The 15,801-nt window shown below is 35.6% G+C and overlaps 3 long non-coding RNA genes across 3 annotated transcripts; all 3 read left to right on the top strand.

Moving 5' to 3' along the window:
• Nucleotides 1-455: 455 nt before the first annotated feature.
• LOC130012313 (uncharacterized) lies at nt 456-2,906 on the top strand. Its single transcript, XR_008787736.1, has 3 exons — nt 456-669; nt 1,826-2,028; nt 2,246-2,906. It is a non-coding gene; the product is annotated as an uncharacterized LOC130012313 (long non-coding RNA).
• Nucleotides 2,907-5,281: 2,375 nt separating this feature from the next.
• Nucleotides 5,282-8,024, top strand: LOC126816990 (uncharacterized). Its single transcript, XR_007678709.2, has 3 exons — nt 5,282-5,425; nt 6,921-7,273; nt 7,470-8,024. It is a non-coding gene; the product is annotated as an uncharacterized LOC126816990 (long non-coding RNA).
• A 3,587-nt stretch (nt 8,025-11,611) lies between these two features.
• LOC126816984 (uncharacterized) lies at nt 11,612-15,325 on the top strand. The gene is made up of 3 exons (XR_008787735.1): nt 11,612-11,770; nt 13,552-13,883; nt 14,129-15,325. It is a non-coding gene; the product is annotated as an uncharacterized LOC126816984 (long non-coding RNA).
• Nucleotides 15,326-15,801: the final 476 nt, after the last annotated feature.

Here is a 15,801-nt window from a genome sequence, read left to right as displayed (position 1 = left end):
TTTTAAAAGCATAGATATGGCTCAATGAAGAGAGAAATTTTACAATAAAAAAGTAAGAGTGTTAGATATTGGACTCGCATGCAATCAAATGAATTTTTTGAAATGACATTCTTAAATTAATTTCATGGGCGTAAACATCTTAAATTTAAGGAGTTATCTCCCTTAGACATTGTTTATGATAATGTGAAAGACCGGCTTATCTAGCCAATTTTTCTCAAATGTTGACAACCTGTCCAGACTAATATTCGTAGAATATTTTTCTGGATGATAGAGACTATTAACGTTGTAGTCATGGGGGGTCACGTGATCAGTGCGGACTCTAGTTTCTATATATAACTCTATGGTTAAACCTCATTTCATTTCATTTATATTGTGGGTATTCCACAGAGTAAAACTTTACTCTGTGGATATTTCCCAGTATTTAATAATATGCAGACGTAAGAGTAGACTAGACTATCATGTTATTAATTTATAACAACAAAACACAAGACAAGTATAATCTCGTCTACGACACTTTAAATCATAGCCGCAAATAGACGGAGATTTCCCTGTTGGAGATTTTATTAAATATTTCCTTTCATTTTGTCTCGCCATTTCTGTTGACCAGAGTAGAAGAAAGTTGTGTGTTTAAGAATCTGTTACTATAACAACATCATGATGTCTGATACGGTGAGTAGAATTAACATGTCTGTGAATTTTCAACCGATTGTAAAGATAAACTATGTCTAGATTGCGGGGTCTATCTTGTCCGATGCTACAATTATTGATAGGAAAGTGAAGGAGTTATCCCGTAACTGTTTTACAAAACTTGCATCAATTACGTCCTTAGAACCATCCCCTACTGTGACCGGGGGCAAGTTGGAAACATCGTAGTGGAACTATTTCTACAGTAAACCCGACACTCTTTACAAACGACTCAATCCAGCTGTAAAAATGCTTACGCATGACACAAAAAGACCTATAAATATATGGAAATTATTGAAAATGGAAATAACGTCCATTCGACGTCTTCTACATCACCATCTATATTAAAAGCAGACGTATCCCAGCGAACGAACAACCGAACAAGTCTGACCCAATCTCAATACAAGTTATATTGTTTCAATATAATATATAGAAATTAATCTTTATCGTGGTCTTTATCACCAGGAGCAACCCGGATAAAACCCAGAGAAACCCCACGAGGTTAGAAAGGCGACTCCATTTCTTGTCAAGTACAAGCCGGAGATTTAAAACCGCAACACATTGCTCAATAACAGACCTTTACTCAATAACAGACCTTATGGTCTTAGGGCATTAGACCACTAGACTCACCCTGCAAACAATCCACGAGGATATATGCTGATGTAAGAATGCCCTCGATATAAGAATGGACATATACATATTCATTGTCCCCCCCCCCCCCAATCGGAAGAGTTAGGCAGAGCAGAACAATAGGACCTTGAATTCCATTTCAATCTTCCCCAGCTGGTCGAGATTTTTTTGAAAAAAAAAATGACTGTAGATGGTATATCGAGTATATCTTTATGTTTCTTTACTTTTAACTGGTAGCAATCTTTCCAATTTATCAAAAACTATTCGTGATTAAAACGGCCCCAAAGTTATAAAAAGCCCATATCTACTTCCTGTCGTACGTAGAGGCTCCTTCTCTTATTGTGTAGACATTCACTATGGTGACTGACCCTGTGTATACAAGCTAAATAAAATATTGTGTAGACATCTACTATGGTGACTGACCGTGTATATACAAGCTAATGTGTAGACATCTACTATGGTGACTGACCGTGTGTATACAAGCTAAATAAAATATATTTTATGTTTACAGTCACTTCAACAGATTGTCAATCACCAGAGTCTTAATTTCAACCTCCCTTGTAATTTACAAATAGGAGAACACAACATCATACAAAATCATCCGACCAACCAACTCAAAGAAGATGTTGACAGGATGAAGAATGAGATACAACAACTTCAATCAGACAAACAGAATCAAAACGATGATATGATAACTCTTAATGTAAGGCGGATGTAAGTAGATACCTGACCTGGTCTTAATTGACATAAAATCAAACTTGGATCCTTCATGATATGTATTGAAGATTGTAAATCACATTGATGTTGTTCAACTTATTTTATATTCTATATTCTCTTTAACTACTTGATATACAAGAATTATAATTATAATATATTTACCTGTATCTATAGAGATAGGTATTATAATATATATATTTACCTGTATTTACAGTGGTGGTAGAGGTAAGATGGCTATAAGTGTTAGTAGAGATAAAACTATAAGTGAACTAGAACCTATAATACAAGAGGAGTATAGAAGGAAGTATGGTGGAGATGGTGGTGTTTGTTATATTTGTTCTATTTATCATATCTACAGTGTAAAACATAAGAACATCTACAAATATACCAACAACAAAGATCTACCATTATCACATTATGGTGTAGGTGAGGGTGATAAAGTCAATTGTTTGAGAATATTGAGTTAATAGTATTATAATCATATAGTACTTACTATAAAACAATATTCAACATTATTATACATTTGTATTATGTAAGATATAAGTATTGTGATGCTATAATAAACAATATTAAACATTATAATATTATGTAAGATATAAGTATTGTGGTACTATAAAACAATATTAAACATTATTATATTATGTAAGATATAAGTATTGTGGTACTATAAAACAATATTCAACATTATAATATTATGTAAGATATAAGTATTGTGGTACTATAAAACAATATTCAACATTATAATATTATGTAAGATATAAGTATTGTGGTGCTATAAAACAATATTCAACATTATTATATTATGTAAGATATAAGTATTGTGGTGCTATAAAACAATATTCAACATTATTATATTATGTAAGATATAAGTATTGTGGTGCTATAAAACAATACTTATCATATTATGTAGAATATAAGTATTGTGGTGCTATAAATAGTATATATATATAAGTATTGTGGTGGTATAAATAGTATATATATATAAGTATTGTGGTGGTATAAATAGTATATATATATATATATAAGTATTGTGGTGGTATAAATAGTATATATATATATATATATATATATATAAGTATTGTGGTGGTATAAATGATAAACTATTAAAGTATTGAATTACACATACTAACTTTAAAGCCTTTTACATGTAACTTGATCATTATTATTGTACTAATTATGGCTGTATATATGATATAGACCTAGTGGTGGTATAAATGACAGATTTATTATAAAGACTGTGAATATAATATCATCATCATATCATGTAGTGCTTATACGTGTTTTGTGAGAAACCGTATTATATTGTAGTGTTTTATGACAAACATAATGAATACATGAACCGTATTATATTGTAATGTTTATATGTGTATGCAAGAGGGAGTAGGAGACAACATGAGGGTATGTATGACGTCACCATGTAAGTGATGACGGAATAAAAAAAAGCAGAAAGAAAATATTTGACTTTATATAATTAATTCTCAAAATTCAGTAAAATGCACGATAGATGTCCTAAATGCTTTTGTCCGTACATGGATTCGCCATGTTAACCTATTTTTTTTTTATTTTCAAATCGATTAAAATCTGTTGTTTTTTAGTTGTTTTTATATTTTACTGGACTAAATTTTATCAAACATCTGGCTTGTCTAACTTCGTTTTATCCTGGGTAGCTCCTAGACAGACAATCAATAAACTTGTATCTGTGTCCAGTGAATGCCCCCCCCCTCTCTCTCTCTCTCTCTCTCTCTCTCTCTCTCCTTTTACGAAGTCCTTGACAATTGACAATAGAGAAACTCACAAAAAATAAAATTAGTAAATGTATGCAAGTTTAAAGTTCCAATACAATTCAAGGTTCTCTTCATTCGTTGTCTGTAATAACATTCTGGGTCGAATGTTGGCTCCAAGAGTAAGAAGGGTCAATGTTGTCTGTAAGACTATGTTGGCTCCAAGAGTAAGAAGGGTCAATGTTGTCTGTAAGACTATGTTGGCTCCAAGGGTAAGAAGAGTACATGTGATCAGGAAATGTTGTCTCAAAGACAGGAATATTTAGTTTAACCGTTTGACTATCCTGTATTATTCCAATAAACCAAATTAAATATTAAAATCTAGATCGCATTTACACTGTCAACAAATAATACGTCCACTCGATGCAAACTAGGCCATTTCGGGACTCACATATGGTTTAATTTTATTTCAAATATTTGTTTGCCCATATGGGTCTTTAGCACTGGGAGGAAACCGGAGGACCCGTAGAAAACCCACGAGGCTGGACAGGCGACCCTACTCCTTGTCGCGTACAACCGGGGATTCAAAGCCACGCCAGTTGACTCAATGACTGACCTTATGATACAGCGCGCACGTGCTAACCATCCGGCCATCCAACCCCCCTACATGAGTTGGAAGTGTGTCATATCGCAAATTCAGTCAAGTATTGTTTTGATAAATCGTCTTAAAAGTTAAAGTTTTAAAGTTGACAAACCCTAAAGGGTTAGTTTTTTTTTGTTTTTAGTTTTTTAAATTTATGTTCTACAAAATAATTTTGACATACAATACCTAACCCAAGCCATTCGTTAACTCGTTAGAATATAACATATTTGTCATCCATCTAACAGACAAACTGAACATTACAAATCCTCGGTTTGCTGGAACTCAATGTTGCAGGTCTTTGTAAATATTGATGGTTTCTGCCAGGTAAATATTTATGGTTTAAAGGCGGAAGGATGACAGAACTAAGAGGTTGGTTATGGTGATATGTTTATAGTAGGCTACTTCTGGTTGGAGTATTTCAAATTTTCACGTGGCAGCCACATACAAACCTTGGAGCAATTTAAAGACATGGTCAATTATTGTTCCATATTTGAGAAAAGGTTGGAGCCGGCCCCCAGTCGGGAAAGCATGCCAGAATTAACATTAAAATGAAATTGAGAATAGTTGTCTGCATCCCGATGTCTTTAATTGGAGTTATTTACCTTTACCTATATAATGATCGTACGGTACAAATAAAAAACAGTTTTCTATAAGATTAGCATAGAATACCTAAGTACCAGAATGTGTACACCCAAAACATTATAATCTCTATTGCACATCACAGTGAATATGAGGTAGTGTTAGTTATAGACCGGTCTAACCGGTTTATATTGGGGTATTCCCATTATTTAATAATATGCTGACGTAACAGTAGACTAGACTGTCCTGTTATTAGTTTGTAAACACAAGACCAGTATAATCTTGTCTACAGCGCTTAGATCATAGCCGCAAATAGACGGGGATTTCCCTGTTGGAGATTTTATTAAATATTGCCTTCGCGCTTGTCTGGCCCTTTCTGTTGATCCGAGTAGAAGAAAGTTGTGTGTATTAAATCTGTTACTACTATAACAACATCATGATGTCTGATATGGTGAGTAGAATTAACATATGTCTGTGAAATTCAACAGATTGTAAGGATACACTTGGCCTAGCTACGAGAACGTAGCTAAAAACATTGAGATATACGGAGGGTGGAGGGATGAGGTTTCTTATCTACACTAAGCCTAGATTGCGGGATATATGTTGTTGACTGATGCTACAATTATTGATAGGAAAGTACAGGGGTTATCCCATAACTGATTTACAAAACTGGCATAAATTAAGTCCTTAGAACCATCCCCTACTGTGACTGGAGGCAAGACGGAAACATCGTAGTGGAACTATTGCTACAGTAAACCCGACACTTTTTACAAACGACTCAATCCAGCTATAAAAAATGTTTACGGATGAGACAAAAAGACCTATAAATATATGGAAATTATTGAAAATGGAAATACGTCCACTCGACGTCTGCTACACCACCATCTGTATTAAGCAGACGTAATCCCCCACGTACAAACAAACGAACAAGTCTGACTCAAAACAATTTATATAGTTTCCATACAATATATAGAAATTAATCTTTATCAAGGTCTTTATCACCAGGAGCAACCCGGATAAAACCCAGAGAAACCCCACGAGGTTAATAGGCAGGTGACTCAATTTATTGTCAAGTATAAACTGATGATTGAAAAACCGCAACACAGACCTTTACTCAATGACAGACCTTATGGTCTAAAGGCGTTAGACCACTCAACTCACCCTGGAAACAATCCACCACACCCAACTTTATTACTGCGTCCCCACACCGACAGTAAATGGTGCTTTCTAGCGTCAAGGGTCCTCTCGGGTGGCACCTGTCCAACCTCGTGGGTTTTATCCAGATTCTCAAGTTCCTCCCACTACTAAACACCTATACGCACAAGCCAATTATTGAAATAAAATTAAACAATATGTTAGTCTCGAAATGACCTAGTATGTGTCGAGTGGACGTTTAATTCCATTTCTCTATTTCTCCGCTCTGTTTGGCATCATTATCATTCATGATTATTACATCATCATATTGCGGCAAAGGATATATGCTGATGTAAGAATGCCCTCGATATAAGAATGGACATATACATATTCATTGTGCCCCCCCCCCCCCCCATTCGGAAGAGTAAGGCAGAGCAGAACAATAAGACCTTAAATTTCATTTCATTGTTCCCCAGCTGGTCGAGATTTTTTTGAAAAAAGAAATGACTTTAGATGATTAACTTATCGAGTATATCCTGATGTTTCTTTACTTTTAACTGGTGGCAATCTTTCCAATTTATCAAACACTATTCGTGATTAAAATGGCCCCAAAGTTAATAAAAAGGCCTATATCTACTTCCTGTCGTACGTAGAGGTTCCTTCTCTTATTGTGTAGACCGTGTATATACAAGCTATTGTGTAGACATCCACTATGGTGACTGACCGTGTATATACAGGCTATTGTGTAGACATCTACTATGGTGACTGACCGTGTATATACAAGCTAAATAAAATATATTTAATGTTTACAGTCACTTCAACAGATTGTCAATCACCAGAGTCTTAATTTCCACCTCCCTTGTAATGTACAAATAGGTGAACACAACATACAAAATAATCTGACTAACCAACTCAAAGAAGATGTTGAAAAAATGAAGAATGAGATACAACAACTCAAGTTGGACAATCAGAACCGTGCTGACGAGATACAACAACTCAAGTTGGATAATCTACAATTTCAATCCGATAAACAGAATCAAGCTGACAAAATACAACTCCTTGAATCAAGAGTTAAAGTTGTGGGAGATAAAACAAGAGTCAAGAAAGTAGATAAAACTATAAATAAAGTAAAGGATGATATGATAACTCTTACTGTAAAACGGATGTAAGTAGATCTCATCTTTATACAAATTAAAACATTTCTAATCTAATCTTGGATCCTTCATTATGTGTATTGAAGATTGTAAATCACCTTGATGTTGTCCAACATATTTTATATTCTATATTCTCTTTAACTATTTATAATATATTTACCTGTATCTATAGAGGTAGGTATTATATATATTTACCTGTATTTACAGTAGGTATGGTGATATAAGTGATACAAGTGTTAGTAGAGATAAAACTGTAAGTGAACTAGAATCTGAAATAAAGGAGGAGTATAGAAGGAAGTATGGTAGAGATCGTGGTGTTTGTTGTATTTATCGTATCTACTGTGTAAAACAGGGGAAGATCATCTACCACCGTAACAACAACAAAGATCTATCATTATCACATTACGGTGTAGGTGATGGTGATAAAGTCTACTGCGGGCTAGAGTCATGTTTGATAGAGAGATAGAGAGAAATGGGGTTTAACGTCCACTCGACACAAACTAGGTCATTTCGGGACTAACATATGGTTTAATTTTATTTACATAATTCGCTTGCGCGTAGGGGTCTTTACCAGTGGGAGTCATGTTTGATAAACTTGACTGGGGGTACCAGTTTGATTATATTGGGTTATTTAATAATCATATACATACTTAAACTATAAAACAATACTTATCATATTATGTAGAATATAAGTATTGTGGTGGTATAAATAGTATATATATATATATATAAGTATTGTGGTGGTATAAATAGTATATATATATATATAAGTATTGTGGTGGTATAAATAGTATATATATATATATATATATATATAAGTATTGTGGTGGTATAAATGATAAACTATTAAAGTATTGAATTACACATACTAACTATAAAGCTTTTTACATGTAACTTGATCATTATTATTGTACTAATTATGGCTGTATATATGATATAGACCTAGTGGTGGTATAAATGACAGATTTATTATAAAGACTGTGAATATAATATGTCATCATCATATCATATTGTAGTGTTTTATAACAAACATAATGAACACATGAACCGTATTATATTGTAGTGTTTTATGACAAACATAATGAACACATGAACCGTATTATATTGTAGTGTTTTATGACAAACATAATGAATACATGAACCGTATTATATTGTAGTGTTTTATGACAAACATAATGAATACATGAACCGTATTATATTGTAGTGTTTTATGACAAACATAATGAACACATGAACCGTATTATATTGTAGTGTTTTATGACAAACATAATGAATACATGAACCGTATTATATTGTGGTGTTTTATGACAAACATAATGAATACATGAACCGTATTATATTGTAGTGTTTTATGACAAACATAATGAATACATGAACCGTATTATATTGTAGTGTTTTATGACAAACATAATGAATACATGAACCGTATTATATTGTAGTGTTTTATGACAAACATAATGAATACATGAACCGTATTATATTGTAGTGTTTTATGACAAACATAATGAATACATGAACCGTATTATATTGTAGTGTTTTATGACAAACATAATGAATACATGAACCGTATTATATTGTAGTGTTTTATGACAAACATAATGAATACACGAATCGTATTATATTGTAGTGTTTTATGACAAACATAATGAATACATGAACCGTATTATATTGTAGTGTTTTATGACAAACATAATGAATACATGAACCGTATTATATAATACATGAACCGTATTATATTGTAGTGTTTTATGACAAACATAATGAATACATGAACCGTATTATATTGTAGTGTTTATATGTGTGCATGGGGAAGTGGGAGACAACAAGAGAGCAGGTATGACGTCACCATGTAATTGATGACGGAATAAAAAAAAAAGCAGAAAGAAAATATTTGACTTTGTATAAATAATTCTCAAAATTCAGTCAAATGCACGATGGATGCCCTAAATGATTTTGTCCGTACATTGATTTGCCATGTTAACCTAATTTTTTGATTTTCAAATCGATTACAATCTGATGTTTTTCGAGTTGTTTTAATATATTTTACTGGACTAAATTTTATCAAACATCTGGCTTGTCTAACTTCGTTCGTTTTATCCTGGGTAGCTCCTAGGCAGACAATAAATAAACTTGTATCAGTGTACTGTGGATGTTACCCCCTCCTCTCTCTCTCTCTCTCTCTCTCTCTCTCTAAGTGAGTCAAGTGCCGTAGCTTAGCGACCCCCACACTTCAACTTATTAAGCTTCATGGGTTTTCTCCAGGCCCTCCTAAAGACCCCTACGCACAAGCAAATTAGTGGATGAAAATTGAATCATATGTTAGTCATGAAATGACCTAGTTTGTGTGTATGTGTGTCTCTCTCTCAATTAAATGTTAAACAATCAATTTAAGTACAGTTTTACCCTGGAGTAATAAATTTGTATATATATATATATATATATATATCTAATGTCTTCAAGTAATGTGTCCAGTGTGTTTCTGGGGTGAGGGGGCGACAGGGCCGTAATTAGCTCAGAGCAACGAGTCTCGGGGGTGCTGTAAAATATATCTATCGTCGACAATTTTTTCACAGGGAGGGGGGGGGGGCGAAACTTTTTGCAGGACTGAGGGGCCTGGGGGCTGGAGGAGAAGGGTGTACCCATAAATATTGTCTGATAAATACTAGAAGATAAAATACAGATCCCTTGCTGTTCTGTCACGGTTCAAATTACTATCTTAGTTGAATTTAAATATAAAAAAATAAAACCGTAAAATGTGTTCTGCTCTTTGGAGATAGTTAAAAGCTTTGAATAAAAAGTGGGGTTGTGGTGGTCATGTGGAGCGACACCTTCAGAATTTTTCAAACCCCCCCCTTCACTTGTCAGTGGTAGCGGGTGCACGTTGGGGTGCACATAAAAGATCCCTTGGCAGTTGAAAATCGAAGAATTGTTCACGGAAATTCCGTGCACAATTATTATCCTTACTTCGCATTGTTTACATAAACATAAAAATAGAAATGCCCAATATAAAGATGCTTTCATCTTTTACTGTCAGTGCGTGATACTAACTGCCTCATAGGCAATTATACTGTGTTGATAGGTGTCTCTGTTACTGGAGCCATGGTGACTCAGTGAGTAAGACGTTGGCTAAATAACCTGGAGGTCCACTGTTCATTCCCTGCCTGTGTTGGCCGAGAAAGTTGATCGGGATTTTCCGGTATGGTTCCCCCGTGTCAGTGGAGCAGGAAAATGGGCATGGCATGGGACAACGTTTAGTTGTTAGGATGGGACGAAAAAAACTGAGGTCCCGGATACAGATAGGTGTGCACATAAAAGATCCCTTGGAAGTTGAAATTTGATATAATAGTAGGCTGTAGCTAGCGCCACTGTCCAGGCAAAAATTCCCTCATTACACACTGTGTATGCCCATCTTTATTAGCATAGTCGAGGCCAAACAGTAGGATGTTAAACCCAATTCCATTTTGTCTGTGTTACTGTCTTCAGGATATGTTGTCATGGGTATCGCATTTGTTTGTGGCTTTAATCACCTGCAGTAGACAGTTTTCCTGACCTGGGATTGAAACATGCCAGAATTCGCTGGTTTCAGATTCTACTCTGTCTTGTCCTCTTGAGACAAAAGATTACTAAGAACATTTTACTTGAACAATTCTTTTAACAAGAAAACAAATATCATATTTTTATATTACGACACACAGATCAACTAAATGATATCTATCCAGAGCTCTAAATGGCTTGTTCTAATAACATGTCATCTATCCTGTGCCATGGTTTCAATAACATGCCATCTATCCAGTTCTCTTGTTCTGATAACATGCCATCTATCCTGTGCCCTGTTTCTAATAGCATGTTATCTATCCAGTACTCTGGTTCTAATACCATGCCATACCATTGTTATATGTCAGTGTTGACATGTAACATATTTTGTTTCGAGTGTCGACGTTAAACACTATTTCATTTCTCTAACTAGATGTCATACCTGCGAATCCCAGCGTAACACCTGTACTATTCAGTCACTTCACCCATGTTAATCAAATCATGGGTCTGGATTGTAGACACAAGGACCGTCGGAGGTTATAGGAAAATATATCATTAGTTTAAAATTGTAAAATGGCAGAATCATCGTAAATACCCCACCCACCTCAACCCACAACCTGGGAAAGTAATGGTGGTCTGCTTCCGATTGTCTTTAATTGGAGTTGTCTACCTTTAACTTTATCATCATACTAATAAAACATTTACCAAGTTTATAGCAGTGGGTATTCCCAGTATTTAATAATATGCTGACGTAACAGTAGACTAGACTATCATGTTATTATCTTGCAACTATTAAACACAAGACCCGTAGAATCTAGTCTATAACGCTTAGATCATAGCCGCAAATAGACGGGGATTTCCCTGTTGGACATTTTGTTAAATATTTCCTTTCATTTTGTCTCGCCATTTTTGTTGATCAGAGCAGAAGCAATTTGTAAATCTGTTACTATAACAACACCACGATGTCTGATATGGTAAGTAGAATTAACATATCTGTGAAATTCAAAAGATTGTAAGGATACACTACAATTATTGATAGGACAGTACAGGAGTTATCCCGTAACTGTTTTACAAAACTTGCATCAATTAAGTCCTTAGAACCATCCCCTACTGTGCCCGGGGGCAAGTTGGAAACATCGTAGTGGAACTATTTCTACAGCAAACCCGACACTCTTTACAAATGACTCAATCCAGCTATAAGAAATGCTTACGGATGGGACAAAGACCTATAAATATATGGAAATTATTGAAAATGGAAATAAATAGCTACGAGAACGTAACTAAAAACGCTGAGATATACTGATGTGAAACACGGAGGGTTGAGAGATAAGGTTTGTTATCTAGGAAATAAAGTCCATTCGGCGTCTGCTACACCACCATCTGTATTAAAAGCAGACGTCTCACGAACAAACAACCGAAGAAGTCTGACTCAATACAAAACAGAGAGAGAAATGGGGATTAACGTCCACTCGACACAAACTAGGTCATTTCGGGACTAACATATGTTTTTTAAATTTTATTTCAATAATTTGCTTGCGCGTGGGGGTCTTTAGCATTGGGAGGAAACCGGGGGACCCGGAGAAAACCCACGAGGTTGGACAGGCGACCCTACTTCTTGTCACGTACAACCGGGGATTCGAAACCACGCCAGTTGACTCAATGACAGGCCTTATGATACAGCGCGCGCATGCTAACCATTCGGCCATCCCCCTCCCCCTCCCCCAATACAAAACAAGTTATATTGTTTCCATACAATATATAGAAATTAATCTTTATCAAAGTCTTTATCACCGGAAGCAACCCGGATAAAACCTAGAGAAACCCCACGAGGTTAGGATACGACCTCATTTCGAGTCCAGTACACTTTACTCAATGACAGACGTTTTGGTCAACAGGTGTTAGATCACTCGACTCACCCTGCAAACAACCCATGTGACCACACCTACCTTTATTACTGGGTCCCCACACTGACTGTAAATGGTGCTTTCTGGCTTCAAGGCTTCACTAGATTCTCAAGTCCCCCCCCCCCTCACTACTAAAGACCCATACGCACAAGCCAATTATTGAAATTAAATTTAACCATATGCTAGTCCCGAAATGACCTAGTTTGTGTCGAGTGGACGTTAAACCCATTTCTCTATCCCTCCGCTATCGGCTGAAACAAAATATAGATCTGTATTTTAATCAGATTGGCGGGTGGCAATTTTTCCAATTTATCAAAAACTATTCGTAATTAAAACGGCCCCAAAGTAAAAGAAAAAGTCCCTGTCTACATCCGGTCGTACGTGGGGATCACGTGGCTAAGTGGGTAAGACGCTGGCTCGTTAGCCTGGAGGTCGGATGTTCGATCCCTGCATTGGTCGAGAAATTTCATCCAGCTTTTCCGGCATGGTTTCCCCTTGTCAGTGATGCTTGACGCAGCTCCTGACAAGGACAGCTGTCTAGTCGTTCGGATGGGACGAAACACCGAGGTTCCGTGTACATATTGGCGTGCATGTAAAAGATCCCTTGGCAGTTGGAATTCGATATAAGAGTAGGCCGTAGCGCCGCTGCCCGGGCAAAATTTCCCTCATAGCACACTGTATGGCGTATGCCCGTCTTCATTAGCCCAGGTTAGGAGCAGAACAGTAGGACTTTAAAGCCCATTTCATTTCATTTCATCTTTTGTCGTACGTAGAGACTCCTTCTCTGATTGTGTAGACATCCACTATGCTGACTGACCCTGTATATACAAGCTAAATTATTATGTTTACAGTCACTTCAACAGATTGTCAATCACCAGAGTCTTAATTTCCACCTCCCTTGTAATGTACAAATAGGTGAACACAACATACAAAATAATCCGACTAACCAACTGAAAGAAGATGTTGACAGGATGAAGAATGAGATACAACAACTCAAGTTGGACAATCAGAATCAAGCTGATAAGATACAGAAACTCCAATCAGACAAACAGAATCAAGCTGACAAAATACAACAACTTGAGTCAAGGGTTAAAGTTGTGGAAGATAAAACAGGAGTCAAGAAAGTAAATAAAAAAATAAATAAAGCAGAGGATGATATGATAACTCTTAATGTAAGAAATATGTAAGTAGATACCTGATCTTTATTGACTTGTTACTCAAACTAAAATTAAAACATTTCTAAGCTAGTCTTGGATCCGCCATGATATGTATTGAAGATTGTAAATCACCTTGAAGTTGTTCAGCTTATTTTATATTCTATATTCTCTTTAACTAATTAATACGGTTGACAAGAAACATAATTATAATATATTTACCTGTATTTATAGAGGTAGGTATTATAATATATATATTTACCTGTATTTACAGTATTTACAGTATTTGCGGTAGTGAGTATTATATGATGGCTATAAGTGTTAGTAGAGATAAAACTATAAGTGAACTAGAATCTATAATACAGGAGGAGTATAGAAGGAAGTATGGTACAGATGGTGTTTGTTGTATTTGTAATATCTACAGTGTAAAACAGGAGAAGATCATCTACCTCTGTAACATCAACAACAATGATCTACCTTTATCACATCATGGTGTAGGTGATGGTGATAAAGTCAGATTTCGATTCTAGTCTGTTTGATTATATTGAGTTAATAGTATTATAATTATATAGTATTTACTATAAAACAATATTAAAGATTATTATATTATGTAGAATATAAGTATTGTGGTGCTATATTGAATTGTACTAACTATAAAGCTTGATCATTATTCTTATATTATTATTATGGCTGTATATATATATAGTGAAGGGAATCACGTGGCTAAGTGGGTAAGACGCTAGCTCGCTAGCCTGGAGGTCGGGTGTTCGATCCCTGCATTGGCCGAGAAAGTTCATCCAGATTTTCCGGCGTGGTTCTCCCTTGTCAGTGATGAAGGACGGAGGGCCTGACAAGAAAAGCTGTCTAGTCGTTCGGATGGGACGAAAAACCGAGGTCCCGTGTACACTTTGGCGTGCACGTAAAAGATCCCTTGGCAGTTGGAATTCGATATAAGAGTAGGCCGTAGTGCCGCTGTCCGGGCAAAATTTCCCTCATAGCACACTGTATGGCGTATGCCCGTCTTCATTAGCCCAGGTTAGGAGCAGAACAGTAGGACGGTAAACCCCATTTCATTTCATTTCATATATAGTGAATCACTATATATATATATACAGCCATAATAATAATATAATAATAACGATCATAGCCCTAATAGTAGTTTAAATGACAGATTTATTATATAATTATAAAGACTGTGAATATAATATCATCATAGCATATTTTAGTATTTTATGATAAACATAAACGTGTAATTGATGACGGAATAAAAAAAGGCAGAAAGAAATATATGACTTTATATAAATAATTCTCAAAATTCAGTAAAATGCACGATAGGTGTCCTAAATGCTTTTGTCCGTACATGGATTCGCCATGTTAACCTAATTTTTTGATTTTCAAATGGATTACAATCTGATGTTTTTCGAGTTGTCTTTATATATTTTACTGGACTAAATTGTATCTAGCATCTGGCTTGTCTCCCCTCGTTCGTTTTCTCCTAGTCCGGTGGCTGAAAGGGGGTGGGGGGGATCGCCACCCGAGCTGTGAATTTATGAGACAAATTTTTTCTAGACCAATTTTTTGCGAAGATTCCGAGGCTGGGTTGTGATCAGGCGTTTGAGGGGGCGTTTTCGAGATATAGGGGGTCAGATTTCTACAATGGGGTGGGGGGGGGGGTGACATCAGTATGTTGGCATAATATTTGACCCCCTATCAAATTGTTTTAAGTTTTTTTTTATTTCAAATATCGTTCGTTTTCGGGCAGCATCCGTCACTTTTGCTGAATGAGTTAGTTGTCATACTCGTGGTCACTTTCTGTGAAGTTAATTTGCGCTCTTTTTTGGAACCGCCCTGTATGTACGCATGAAAACGAGACTTATTAGTAACACGTGAGTTTCCACCTAGGTGAAAGGGTTATCACCTAGGTGAAAAGGTTTCCACCGAGGTGAG

Source organism: Patella vulgata, chromosome 3, assembly GCF_932274485.2.
Source record: "Patella vulgata chromosome 3, xgPatVulg1.2, whole genome shotgun sequence".
In the NCBI taxonomy this organism is placed as follows: Eukaryota; Metazoa; Mollusca; class Gastropoda; family Patellidae; genus Patella; species Patella vulgata.
This window is presented reverse-complemented; position numbering and strand designations above follow the sequence as displayed.